At 39.2% G+C, this 15,203-nt stretch overlaps 1 non-coding gene across 1 annotated transcript; it reads left to right on the top strand.

Moving 5' to 3' along the window:
* The first annotated feature begins 220 nt into the window (after window positions 1–220).
* On the top strand, window positions 221–364 carry LOC127186031 (small nucleolar RNA SNORA48). Its single transcript, XR_007830286.1, has one exon. It is a non-coding gene; the product is annotated as a small nucleolar RNA SNORA48 (small nucleolar RNA).
* Window positions 365–15,203: the final 14,839 nt, after the last annotated feature.

Here is a 15,203-nt window from a genome sequence, read left to right as displayed (position 1 = left end):
CAAACCCTTTAAAATGCTCTCTTATTTTGTCTTAACATTTTTATTAAGAACACTGTAGTCACATTCTGTTTGACAAATTAAGACAGTGAAACTCAATATAGCTTCTACTCACTTTCTCATAATTATAACATTTTAGGAAATAAACAAGATTTTGCTTATAATGAGACATTAAGTTGATAAAGCAAATTTATTTCTTAGAATTTTATGGAGAACCCTCCCCTCCCCCACAACTATGAACAAAGAGACACCTTGTCATTGGTGGTGTTCTTATATCATTCAGGGGAAAAGCAGATATTCTGATTTGTTTATCCTAGCTTGATGCCTGTGTTTGTGTCCAAAGCTGTTTTCTGCTTAGGACACATAAAAACCAAACCAAGCCAAATCAAATCAAATCCAGACAGCATGTTGCAGGAGGAGGAAGACAGAAAGGGACCTGTGTTCTGCAGTGCCATGCATTGCAGGCAGGGAAAGATATCCACAGATTTGCCCTCTGGCCCACAGCACAGGTATGCTGCCGACACAGAGATCCTCACCTACCACCTTGCAGCACAGTGAGGGCAGGAATTAGACACCCACTTGCTAGAGGATATCACCCTGGGACTTGCCAGCCAGCTGGCCAGCCTGTAGCACAAACAAGCACAATGTGTACGTATGTGGTGGCCAGACAGGAAAGGAAAAAGTGGAACAACTAGAACAATATGAAGAAAGATGAAACCGGAGACTTAAGAGCAAAGAGTAGCTTGTTGTGAATGGCCAGCCTAGCCACCTGGGGCCATAGTGAGTTCTCAGCTTGAGCTGCAGAGGGCCATGTCAGTATCTGAGGTTACACAGGGGCAGGGGTTGCTATCTATGTCTGTGGTTCGTATTGCCATTAGAAAACATGGAGATGAGCCTGCTCGGCACAGTTGCTAGGGACCATGCTGATTTACAGGGCATGTGGGAAATGGCCCCCATTTCACTGGCTGCAGTGCTCTGAAGAGCTGGCCCTACCTCTCACCAATGGCATCACCAAAAAAGAGAGCCCTGATCCTCAACCAGGCAGGAGAGTTATGTTTGCCCTGGTACCTGGGGTATGAGTGAACAGATCTGAGAGCATGAATGTGGGAGAGCTGACCCTGCTACTCATCTGATGTGGAGTAGCATGGAAACAGAGGTGATCTCCCTCTTGCCTCTTTCCACCTCTGGCTGTCTGGAGGGCTGCCTACAGGGTCATGAGCATGGGAGTGCTAACCCTACCCCTCAACAGATGCAACACTCTGGGGTACAGGCCTTGTACCATGCATGAAGTGGTCAGCAGAGCTGAGCATGGTGGTGAGGACAGAGGTGAGCTGGTTCCAATGGTGAGAGCACAGAAGAGCTAGCCCTGATGACACTTGTCTTCTATGAGGCAGTGTGGGTGCAGGAATGATTCTTTCTCCCTCTCACCCCTTACTACCTTGGCTGTTGGGAGAGATGGTCATGGGGTCATGAGAGTGGGAAAGCTGTCTCTGCTGCTCATCAGCTGCAAAAGCTGGCACCGGAGGAGGTGGCACAAGTGAGTCAGCCTCAAGAGTATGAGCACAGGAGAGCTGACACTGTCACTGACACTTTTCTGCCATGAGGATAGCATAGATGTGGCAATGATGATTTTTCCCTGCCCCTTTCCCACTGCAGTAGTTGTAAGACACAGATAAGTGAGTAAGAGAGCTATCCCTGCCCTCTCAATGGCTGTAGCACTCAGGATAGTGGGCCCTGTATCTCACCTGGGCAGCACAGTGGATCTGGCCTGCTAATGAAGGCATTAGTGAACAAACTCTGAGGGTGTGAGGGTGGGAGACCTGGCCCAGCCTCTCATAGGCAACAGCACTTGGGAGAGAGTGGACTCCTCACTTGACTAGGCAGCACATTGGAGCTGGCTTTAGAGGCTTCTATTTTATGCCATCTAGTGTAGCACTAAATGAGGTCCTAAATCCTACTATTATGGTACTTTCCAACCTTAATTCTGGCCTTGAGGACTTCCCATATGACTTTCTAAATCTGATGGCTTTTCAGTTTGTCCTAAGATGGAATGATCTGTCCATGGGTCTTGCCAAAATTGGAGCATCAAAATGTTGTTATGAAAGAATGAAAATCCTAATTACTCAAGTTTACCAATAAAGACTCAGGAGTCTGATAGCACCCAGCTGATCTTCCTACTCAAACAACATCCTAGGAGGCAAAAGCCTTTCTACTCACTTCAAATACCAGAAGGAGGGGGAAAGGCCGCCTCTTTTTCTCCATGCTGTCTTAAATTCCCTTCAACTCAAAGTCCCTCCTTTTTGTTTAATCCCTGTCATCTGGTTACTTGCTCCATCTCTGTAGGCTTTGAACTTTTTCAAACCCACTTTATTTGGAGTTCTTTAATGCTTCCAACCCACTTACACTAGACAATAGAAAAAAGAGGTTAATGGGAACAGGAGAATAAGACATTTTTAGACTCAGTTCCTTGAAGTAATTGTAGTCAGGATTTCACCAGACACCTTAAACAGCAAACCGGCAATTTAGCAAAAGTGACTGCAACAGTAACTGGAACCTTGAACCTTGATGCATTCTCTGGAACATTTCCCTCTAGGAATGTCTTGAAGTGGAGGAATTAACAACCAAATCATAGGAAAGGATAGAAAGACCAAAAAGCCAAAACCTCTTCTTTTAGGACACACACACACACACACACACACACACACACACACACACACACACACACACACCCTTTCAGAGTCCATACTAGGATGTTTATCATTTGGCAAAAACCTTGCCCCCTCAAGACGTAGTTCCTCTCCTAGTACAAAAACACCACATGTCCTCTCACAAGTCTGTTTCCAACAAACACCACACACCATCAAACAAATATATTTCACATCGCACACTTGGGATCAAATGAAAAATATGTTTCCATCCATTACATATCTCTTGCCCCAGGGTTAACTTTATTTACTTGTTATCAGAAAGCTTTTGGATGAAAGGTGTGTGCTAGGACTGAGCCACACCACAACCACCTGTTTACAATAAACAGAAAGTTCTTGGATTAAAGGTGTGTGTCAGGGTTGAGCCATTCCAGAACTAGAAACAGACTTTTACAATTTATAATATCAGGGTTTACAATGGGATCAAATATCCTGAAACACATGGGTTTGGATTAGCTAGCCCTAAAGGAATGAGAGGAGGAAAATTAAAGTTTCCTCCTTTTGATGACAGCATCGGTATGCCTTGGTGGTGCAGATAAGGGAACACAGGCATCCTGAACAGTTCTGCTACACTTGAGGCCCATGTTAAGGGACCTTAGTTGGCCCACTCCAAAATATATATCATGTGAAAATGGCTGGAATGCCTGAAAGCTCCAGTCTTACTGATCCAAAGCTGCAGGATCTCTAGGACACAGGGCAACAATAGAATACTGAATGGAGGCCTGGTGCAGACCTGATACTGATGGTCACAGATGTCAGAGATCTCAAACCACTATAATGATGTATTGCAATGAAAATTTGCAGGTGAAAATATGTGGACCAAGCGATATTCTGTGGGACACATTGTGACATACTACAGTTTCCATGATGAGATGTTTTCTATGCTTTGTTGGTTTCTGCTTTTCTCTCTCTCTCTCTCTCTCTCTCTCTCTCTCTCTCTCTCTCTCTCTCTCTCTCTCTCTCTCTGTCTGTCTTTTTATTTTGAGGGGAAGTTTCAAGGTCAAAGGGCAGATATGGGTGGATACAGAAATGAGCAGGACTGGGATGAATGGTGTGAAACTCATTATCAATAAAAAGATAAAAAAGAAATCCAAGGGGAAGAAGGAAATATAATTGCACTAGCTTATCCACAATTTTGTTCAAGGTGCTCTAAAAATATTTGACTATGTACTATAAATATAAAATAATTTGAAGGCTCCTGCTATATAATAAAGGCTTAGTAATGCTTTGTACTCTCATCAATACATTTAATTGTTATTGTATATAGAAGCTCTACGATGTTGTCTTGAATAGGTTATCACCTCTCATGTGAATTTGTGTGTGTATGTGTGTGCTTAATATCATTCCTTATTCACTATTACAAGTTGTACCCTCAAAATTTAGATTTTTGATACTACTTATGAACCTTATCACTTTCTCACTTTGGCATAGCCCTGGGAAATGTCCTTCATTATTCTCAACCTCAAAACTTTTTCCTAACACCATACTATATGTACCAACCAAGTATACTTAGACTGCTGAACCCTAGCCTACTCATGTCATATACAATTTTTAGGCTTAGCCTTGGTGACACATCCTTGGATCTAGTCCACTCTGGTGACTCTTCCAGACCCTGTATCACATCTAAACACTGTTTCTATTAAGGGTCAAACATGTATGTGCTTGGTGAACAACTGTAGCTTTGCCTTCCCAAACTGTCTCTAAGTCTTAAACCTCACCTTAGATGCACAGACTACATGATGGCCTAGCCTGGTAAGCATCCAAGATACACGTGTATTCATAGAAAAATACTAGGTAGTAGAACTTGCACACTAGCCCAAACAGATATATTATATGCCCAGTCACATGTTTTTTTCTTTATCCCTGAATTAGACCAACCCTCATTCCTATAATCTATAATCAGTGTTGAGCATTAGACAGATTGTTCAACCAGCTCCTCATACTTTATCTGAAATCAACCAAGCATGGACATATAAAGACAAAATAAACCTTCCACTAAACAGAGACAGCCTAGAATCTCACCTCAGACACACAACCAATAGAAGTTTGTGTGTCTAAGTCACACACACATATACACACACACACGCACACAAACAAACACAAAATATTAAAGGTCAGACAGTACACTGCTCCAAAGGAACACACAAGTTCTATAGAAGTGTCTGATGAAAATTACTAAAATGAAGTCCAGAACACAGAACTTAAAAGAATAACCATAAAATTAATCAAAAGTTCAATTTAAAAAGATGCAAACAGCACAATGTACTTAAAAACTTAAAGTAACTAGCAATAAATTTGCAAGTAATGCCTAATAAAATACAAACGAATATAAAGAAAACTCAGGATTTGAGGACCACATCTAATAAAGAGAGAAATATTGAAAATAACTCAAGCTGAAATTAAGATGCATTGAAAAACTCAGCAACACAATTAGCAAACAGAGGAGAGAGCCTTACAAGTAAAATAGAGCAAGTACATAAGCAAAGAAAACAAAAAGTCAGAAAGAAAGAAAGAAAGAAAGAAAGAAAGAAAGAAAGAAAGAATAGGAAAAAGAAAGAAAGAATAGGAACTGTGAGGCATCATGAAAAAACAAATATTTAAACTATGGGCATAGATGAAGAAGAAAAAGAATGCCAAATCATTGACAGACAAAATGAAGCTAAAATTACTGAAAATCAGAGTTTGATTGACTAAAAACATAAATAAAACAAAATAACAGCAATCAGCACACACCCTTTAATAATAAATTTAAATATTAATGGTCTCAATTCTATATTCAAATGACACGTGTTACTTGGATATATTAGGAAACAAAATACTGCTCTTTCTAAGCCAGCATTCTGTAAGGACAAAGCCATGTTCAGCTTGAGTGCCAAGATTGTGAAGCCCAGCGGCAAGAAGTAGGATGAATTCGAGTCTGGAGTCTCTGAGGAGCTGCTAGAGCTAGAGATGAACTCAGACCTCAAGGGGCAGCCTAGGAAGGAAATAGAAGTTGATGGTGGTTGGAAAGCTTTCATAATTTTTGTACCAGTTTCTCATCTAAAATCTTTCCAGAAAATCCAAGTCTGGTTACTTCATGAATTGGAGAAAAAGTTCAGTGGGAAGCACGTGCTTTTTCATTGCTCAGAGGAGGACTCTGGCCAATCCGACCCAGAAAAGCCACACGGAAAAATAAGCAGAAGCGCCACACCCTGACAGCAGTGCATCACGCCATCCTTGAGGACTCGGCCTTCTGAAGTGAAATTGTGAGTAGGAGGATCCGTGTGAAACTGGATGGCATTATACAGAATACTAGAATTCCAAATTATTAATTAGAAAAGTTGAAAAAATCCTAGGGTAAAAAGTAACATTGCTCCAAAGAATTATATGGTTGTATCAAACCAAGAACTTGACTGCTAAAATCTACAGTTAAAATATTTTCATTTCTTTTTGTGGGCTCTTTTATAATTAAAGATTTTATTGTAAACATTACAATGATCTATATAGTCTCAGTATTCAACTACATTGTACATACACTAGCAAGAGCGTTTTCAGAGTAGCTTGAGAGTTCCAATGTAGGAATAACAGACATACCGTTGTAGAATTACAAGAACTTATGCTGAAATGTGATGATTCTGAGCTTAAATTATGTTACTTTGGAAAAAGCTAACATTTTAATGGTGGATGAGAGGAGTATGTTGTGTGAGTCAAATTACTTTTTAATTGAATACTTTGGATAAAATTTATTGTACATATGTTACATTTAATAGATGAAGTTATGACATTACAAAAATGAATGGATTATTTAAAGTCATATTTTATTATTTATTGATTATGAAAAGAATAGCTAAAATCAGCTAATTTAACAAGGAACCCTAATACAATACTTTTTGTTGGCTTCCAGACATAGCACATAAGATGCCCTGTAGTAAGGTTTGTCTGTCAACATATCTGCTATTTTGTACCTATTGGCTTAAATTCTCCCACTTATTCTAATTCCTTGCCCCATGTGGCCTTGCTAACTGATGTTTCATTCTTCATTTCTATGTATTTATGTTCATTCTGTAGGGAACCAGACATATAAGTAGTATCATATAATAGTTTGTATGTTAGACTTATTTCAATGAAAGTAACACCATCCATGTATATCTGTACTGTGGTAAATAGAATTTTCTACTGTTCAGATATAGTAATTTCATCCACTCATTTACAGGTGCTTGTAGTGTTTGCATATCTTTGTGGTTTGGAATATTGTTGAAATGAATTTATGAACATGGGTATCTTTAAAATGTGGAAATGGTAGTGATATTATTTTCACTGAATATGTATCCAGTACACCATATGATAACTTGAAAAATACATAGACCTGCCGTTTGTGCACTGGTACTCTTAAAATTTTGGGAGAAAAGTTAGACTTTTGTCATATTTAGTATGCATTTCCAATTAATTTTGATGATCACACAAATTGAAACATTAAATATTTTATAAAATACATTTCTTGTCTCAGGGCAAGGGATATACATAAACACTTCCTAAAAATATTGAAAAACAAAGAATGTATTTCATTGCTTTCGGCACATAAGAACAAGAATGATTGTTCTAACAAACATTTTAGTAGTGGTGATATTATATAAAGTGTACTTAAAGAGTAGTGTAAAGCATGCTAAAGGCATGCTGTAGTAGTACATTTTAAGTATTTTTGTTTTGTTTTGTTTTTTAGGAAACTGTTTAATGGAAATAATTCAGTAGGGCAAAATAATTTGGGAGTGTGATATTCAGTACAGATTATATTTGACTTAATACTGTTTGTATAAGAATTGTTTTAAAGTGACAGTTCTAATTTCTTTATTTTAATTTTTTTATTTTTAATTGTTCACATTACATCCCCATTGTAGACTGCGCTTGGTGTCTACCAGTCTTACCCCTCATCCTTCATACCCTCTCCCTCCCTCCCCTAGTCCTCAGAAAGGGAAAGTCCCCCTCCCCTAACATCTGAACTCAGCCTATCAAGTCTCATCTATACTTCCTGTACCTCTTCCTTTGTTGCCTCTCAAGGCCACCCTACCAGGTGGAAGTGCTCATCCTGTGGTGACCAGAGTCCATGATGGAAATAGGCCCGATTCCCCATATTATGTGTCCCACAAAGAGACTGTACTACCTATCTACTATATCTGAGCAGAGGGTCTAGGTCCTCGAAATGCATGATCCTTGGTTTGTTCATCAGTTTTTGCTCCTTTGGACTTGTGTAGCCCCTTTCTCTCCAGGTCCTTCTATTCCCCAACTCTTCCATACTATTCCCTGTGTTGCACCCCATAGTCTGGCTGTGAGTTTCAGCATCTACTTGGATCCCTTCCTGAGTGGAGTCTTTCTAAGGACCTCTATGGTAGGCTCCTGTCCTGTTCTTTCTTTTCAACTCCTTCTAGTGTCTATTATATTTCTCCTTCTGAATGACAATTAAGCAGTCTCCCCAGGAACATCCCTGTTATTTAGTTTCTTTAGGTCTGTGTATTATAGTGTGGTTATCCTATATTATGTAAGTAATAACCACTTATAAGTAAGTATATACCATGTGTGTCTTTCAGGGTCTGAGTCACCTCACTCAGGATGATTATTTTCTAGTTCCATCCATTTGCTTACAAATTTCCATTGTGTAAATGTATCACAGTTTCTTTATCTAATCTTCAGTTGAAGGAAACTTATGTTGTTTCCAGATTCTGGCTGTTACAAATAAAGCTGCTATGAACATAGGTGAGCAGATGGCCTTGTTGTATGGTAGAGAGTCTTTCAGATATATGCCTAGGAGTGTTATATCTGGGTCTTGAAGTATCACTACTCCCAATTTTCTGAGAAAGTCTCAGATGTGTTTCCAAAGTGGTTGTACAAGTTTGTCCTCACAGCAGAAAAGAAAGAGTGTTCCACTTTCTCCACATCCTCATCAGCATGTGCTGTCACCTGAGTTTTTCTATCTTATCCATTCTGATAGGTGTAAAATGGAATATCAGAGTTGTTTTGATTTGCATTTCCCTTATGACTAGGGTCTTTGAGGGCTTCTTTAACTGTTTCTTGGACAGTCAATATCCATTTGTTGACAATTCTCTGTTTAGTTCTGCACCTCATTTTTAAAATTAGATTATTTAGTTTGGTGGTGTTTAATTTCTTGAGTTCTTTATTTTGGATATTAGGCCTCAGTCAGAGGAGGGATTGTTGAAAATATTTTCCTAATATGTAGGCCTTCATTTTTTTCTGTTGACAGTGTTCTTTGCCTTACAGAAGATTTTCAATTACATGAGGTCCCTTTTATCAATTAATTATTGATCCTAGAGCCTGATCCATTGGTGTTCTATTCAGGAAGTTGTCTCCTGTGCCAATGAGTTCAATGGTCTTCAACACTTATTCTTCTAACAGATTTAGTGTGTATGGTTTTATGTTGAGGTCTTTAATCTATTTAGACTTGACTTTTTGCAGGGTAATAAATAAGGGTATATTTGCATTTTTCTACAAATAGATATCCAGCTAGACCAGCATCATTTGTTAAAGAAGCTATCTTTTTTCCACTGTAAGGTTTTGGCTTCTTTGTCAAAAATCAAGTGTCCATAGATGTGTGTGTTTCTTTCTGGGTCATTGATTTGCTTCCATTGACACATCTTTCTGTTACTATGCCATAGCATACCATTGTTATTACTGTTGTACAGTACAGCTTGAGATCAGGAATGGCGATATCTCCACATCATTTCTTTTATAGGATTATCTTTGCAATTTGGGGTTTTTCTTTATCCATTTGAATTTTAGAATTGTTCTTTCAAGGTCTATAAAGAAGTGTGTTGGCATTTTGATGGAGATTGTACTAAATCTGTAAGTTGCCACTTTTACTATGTTTTACTATGTTAATTCTACTAATCAATGAGCACGGGAGAACTTTCTACCTTCTTTGTTCAGAGAAGTGAATTTTTTTCATACAAGTTTTATCTTATTTGGTTAGAGTTACAAAAAGATCTTTTATGGGATTTTTGTGAAGATATTCAGTAAAGAATATATTTGACTTAACAGTGTTTCTATAAGAAGAATTAAGTCTTAAAAAGACAGTTCCATGGATTCCAAGATGGCGCCGACCATTAAGCCACGTATCTGATCTACTCCGTGGAGACCAGAGACATAGGAGGAGCAACAGATTGCTGGACTTTGAGAACTGTAGGTGAGTGGGGCCCCAATGCCGCAGACCAAACAGGGGGCCTACCCCCCTGGGTCAGGCAACATCCCGGAGGTGCTAAACGCACTCCCCAAACGCTGAGACGGAATCCACATGCAAACTGCAGCCTGTATATAAAGCACAGACTCGCTGTTTGGGGAGGGGTTTTTCCAGAGTCCCCAGCCAGAGCAATCTCAGCGAAGAGTGTGAATCTGCCCTAGGATTCCTCCTTCCGCACCACCCCAACCTGCAGAGGTCACCCGCCCTGGCCGACTGAAAACACAGGCGGCGGGACCCAACAGAGACAGTAATAGTGGGACTGCAGCTTGCTGGCCATCCCGCCTAGGCCGACTGAAAACACAGGCGGCGGGACCCAACAGAGACAGTTATAGTGGAACTATAGCTCGCTGGCCATCTGGGGCCAAACTGAACTCCAATCACAGCGGACTGAGCCTGCAAAAACAACGGCAGTGAGAAATCACCTTGAGCTGCTTCCACAGACCCATCGGGAGACATGGGTCTTGCCCAGAGCTATAGCTGAACTTATTTGCCCTGCGGGAAGACCAGGAGAAACTGGACAGCCGACCCCACAGCCCAGAACACATCTTTAATCAAATAATGGAGGAGAATTTTCCCAATTTGAAGAAAGAGATGCGTATGAGCATACAAGAGGCCTACAGAACACCAAATAGAATAGACCTGAAAAGAAAAGCTTCCCGCCACATAATAATAACAACACAAAATATACAGAACAAGGAAAAATATTGAAAGCAGCAAGAGAAAAAGGCCGAGTAACATACGAAGGCAAACCTATCAGAATTACTCCTGATTTCTCAGCAGAGACCATGAAAGCCAGAAGGGCCTGGACAGAGGTGCTGCAAACCCTAAGAGAACACAGATACCAGGCAAGACTACTATATCCAGCAAAATTATCAATAACCATTGACGGAGAAGACAAGTTATTTCATGACAAAAACAAATTCAAACAGTACCTAGCCACAAATCTAGCTTTACAGGAGCTATTAGAAGGAAAACTCCACCCCAACTAGTCAAACTACAACCAAAACTACATAGGAAATATGTAAATATACCATTGCAAAATCACAACCTCACAAAATCTCAACTGTTACAAATACCAAAAATGAAGGGAATTACCAATCACTGGTTATTAATATCTCTCAACGTCAATGGTCTCAACTCTCCAATAAAAAGACACAGACTAACGGAATGGATGCATAAACATGACCTAACATTCTTCTGCATTCAAGAAACACACCTCAAGCACAAGGACAGACATTGCCTCAGAGTAAAAGGTTGGGGAAAAATATTCCAAGCAAATGGTCACAAGAAGCAAGCTGGGGTAGCCATTCTAATATCGAATAAAATAGACTTTCAACCAAAATTAATCAAATGAGATGAGGATGGTCACTTCGTACTTGTCAGAGGTAAAGTCAACCAAGAAGACATCACAATTTTGAACATCTATGCTCCGAATACAAGGGCTCCCATATTTGTAAAAGAGTTATTAACAAAGCTTGCCCCACTCATTGATAACCACACAATAATAGTGGGAGACTTCAACACCCCTCTTTCACTCAAGGATAGGTCTTTGAATCAAAAAATAAGCCGAGAAATAACCTCATTAACCAATGTCATGAATCAAATGGATCTAACAGATATCTACAGAACTTTCCACCCAAATGCAAAGGAGTATACCTTTTTCTCAGCACCCCATGGAACGTTCTCTAAAATTGATCACATAGTTGGTGATGAAGCAAACCTCAATAGATACAAGAAGATTGAAATAATACCTTGAATCTTTTCAGATCACCATGGTCTAAGGCTGGACTTCACCAACAACAGAAATAACAAAAAGCATACTAACAAGTGGAAACTAAACAACTTTCTACTTAATGACACATGGGTCACAGAAGGAATAAGGGAAGAAATAAAAGACTTCCTGAAATTCAATGAAAATGATGGAACAACATACCCAAATTTGTGGGACATATTGAAAGCAGTGCTAAGAGGAAAATTCATAGCACTAAGTGCCTTCAAAAAGAAAAAGGAATCATCCCACATAAACAACCTAACAACACATCTAGAAGCTCTAGAAAAAAAAGAAGCAGAAACACCCAAGATAAGTAGACGCCTAGAAATAATCAAACTCAGGGCTGAAATCAATAAATTAGAAACAAAGAGAACAATCCAAAGAATCAACAAAACCAAGAGTTGGTTCTTTGAAAAAATTAACAAGATAGACAAACCGTTAGCCAATCTAACTAAAAGACAGAGAAACACTATCCAAATTCACAAAATCAGAAATGAAAAGTGAGACATAACAACAGACACTGAAGAAATACAAAGAATCATAAGAACCTACTTTAAAGGCATTTATGCCACAAAATTCGAAAATTTAATGGAAATGGACAAATTTCTCGACCGATTCCATTTGCCGAAATTGAACCAAGTCCAGATAAACAAACCAAATAGCCCTATTTCACCTATAGAAGTAGAAGCAACCATTGATAGTCTCCCAACAAAAAAAAAAGCCCAGGGCCAGATGGTTTCAGCACAGAATTCTACCAGACCTTCAAAGAGGAGCTAATACCGATACTATTCAAGCTATTCCAAAAAATAGAAATGAACATAATATTACCAAATTCCTTCTATGAGGCCACAGTCACATTGATACCTAAACCTCACAAAGATCCAACAACAAAAAAAGAGAATTTCAGACCAATTTCTCTTATGAACATTGATGCAAAAATACTCAACAAAATTCTCGCAAAGTGAATACAACAGCATATCAAAGACACCATTCACAATGACCAGGTAGGCTTCATTCCAGGCATGCAGCGATGGTTTAACATATGGAAATCCATCAATGTAATCCACCATATAAACAAACTGAAAGAGAAAAACCATATGATCATCTCTTTAGATGCAGAAAAAGCATTTGACAAAATTCAACACCCATTTATGTTCAAAGTTTTGGAGAGATCGGGAATACAAGGCACTTATCTAAACATAATAAAGGCCATATACAGCAAACCAACAGCCAACATTAAATTAAGTGGAGAGATACTCAAGGAAATTCCTCTAAAATCAGGAACCAGACAAGGCTGCCCCTTGTCCCCTTATCTCTTCAATATAGTTCTTGAAGTTCTAGCCAGAGCAATAAGACATCAAAAGGAGATCAAGGGGATCCAAATGGGAAAGGAAGAAGTCAAATTATCCCTATTTGCAGAAGATATGATAGTGTATATAAGTGACCCGCAAAATTCCACCAGAGAACTCCTACAGCTGATAAACACCTTCAGCAAATTGGCAGGATACAAAATAAACTAAAAAAAGTCAGTAGCTTTTCTGTATACAAATGACAAACAGGCAGAGGAAGAAATTAGGAAAACTATTCCCTTCACGATAGCCACAAACAATATAAAATATCTAGGAGTAACTCTAACCAAGCAAGTGAAGGACTTATTCAAAAAAAACTTCAAACCTCTGAAGAAAGAGATTGAAGATGACATGAGAAGATGGAGAGATTTACCTTGTTCGTGGATCAGGAGAATCAACATAGTAAAAATGATCATCTTACCAAAAGCAATTTACAGATTCAACGCAATCCCTATCAAAATTCCTACAAAATACTTTGAAGATATTGAAAGATCAATTCTCAAATTCATATGGAGAAATAAAAAACCCAGAATAGCAAAAACAATCCTATACAACAAAAGATCCTCTGGAGGAATCTCCATACCTGATCTCAATCTGTACTACAGAGCAACAGTAATTAAAGCAGTATGGTACTGGCAAAGCAATAGACTGGTGGATCAATGGAATCGAATCGAAGACCCAGAGATGAGTCCACACACATTTGCTCACTTGATTTTTGACAAAGAAGCCAAATCTATTCAATGGAAAAAGGATAGCATCTTCAACAAATATTGCTGGTATAACTGGATGTCTACATGTAGAAAAATACAATTAGACCCTTATTTGTCACCATGCACAAAACTCAAGTCCAAGTGGATTAAAGACCTCAACTTAAAACCAGAGACATTAACTCAGTTAGAGGAAAAAGGGGAGAAGATCCTGGGACACATAGGCACAGGAAACAACTTCCTGAACAGTACACCAACAGCCCAGGCCTTAATGTCGACAATTAATAAATGGGACCTCATGAGGCTGAGAAGCTTCTGTAAGGTAGGAGACACTGTCAAGAAAACAAAACGACAGCCTACAGAATGAGAAAAGTTCTTCACCAACCCTTCATCTGACAAAGGTTTAATATCCAAAATATATAAAGAACTCAAGAAATTAAACACCACAAAACCAAACAACCGAGTTGCGAAATGGGGCTTGGAACTTAACAGAGAATTCTCAACAGAGGAATATCAAATGGCCAAGAAACACTTAAAGAAATGCTTGTCCTCGTTAGTCATCAGAGAAATGCAAATCAAAACGACACTGAGATTCCATCTTACACCCATCAGAATGGCTAAAATCAAAAACTCAAATGACACCACATGTTGGCGAGGATGTGGAGAGAGAGGAACACTCCCTAATTGTTGGTGGGAATGCAAACTAATACAACCACTTTGGAAAGCTATCTGGCGCTTTCTCAGAAAAATGGGAATAGGGCTTCCTCAAGACCCAGCTATCCCACTCCTTGGAATATACCCAGAAAATGCCCTACCACACAACAGGGACATATGCTCAACCATGTTCATAGCTGCTCTATACATAATAGCCAGAACATGGAAACAGCCTAAGTGTCCCTCAGTAGAAAAATGGACGAAGAAACTGTGGTACATTTACACTATGGAATACTACTCAGCTATTAAAAATGAGGAATTCCCGAAATTTGTGGACAAATGGGTTGATCTAGAAATTATCATAATGAGTGAGTTCACCCAGAAGCAAAAAGAGACAAATGATATGTACTCACTTATATCAAAACACTATTCCAAGGGATATGTACCATGAAAATCTTTACTTACCAAGAAAGTGGGTCAGAGGAGAGGACATCCTATTGAGACTTTAGGCAAGAGTAGCATGGAAGAATGGGGAAATAGTAGGACCCACAGGGTCCTGGAAACCTACAAGAAGAACTTTATGACAGGCAGATCTGGATCCTGGGGTCCTCCCCAAACTAAGGCACCAGCCAAGGAGAATATAGGCAGTAAGCTTCGAACCCCTACCAAGATCTAGCCGACAAACAGGATATTCTCCACTGTTAAGTGGAGAGTGAGATCTGACTCTTACATGGACTCTGGTGCCCCTTTTCTGACCATGTCCCCTGGATGGGGAGAGCTGGTGGCACTCAGAGA

Source organism: Acomys russatus, chromosome X (genome assembly GCF_903995435.1).
Source record: "Acomys russatus chromosome X, mAcoRus1.1, whole genome shotgun sequence".
Classification (NCBI taxonomy): Eukaryota; Metazoa; Chordata; class Mammalia; order Rodentia; family Muridae; genus Acomys; species Acomys russatus.
This window is presented reverse-complemented; position numbering and strand designations above follow the sequence as displayed.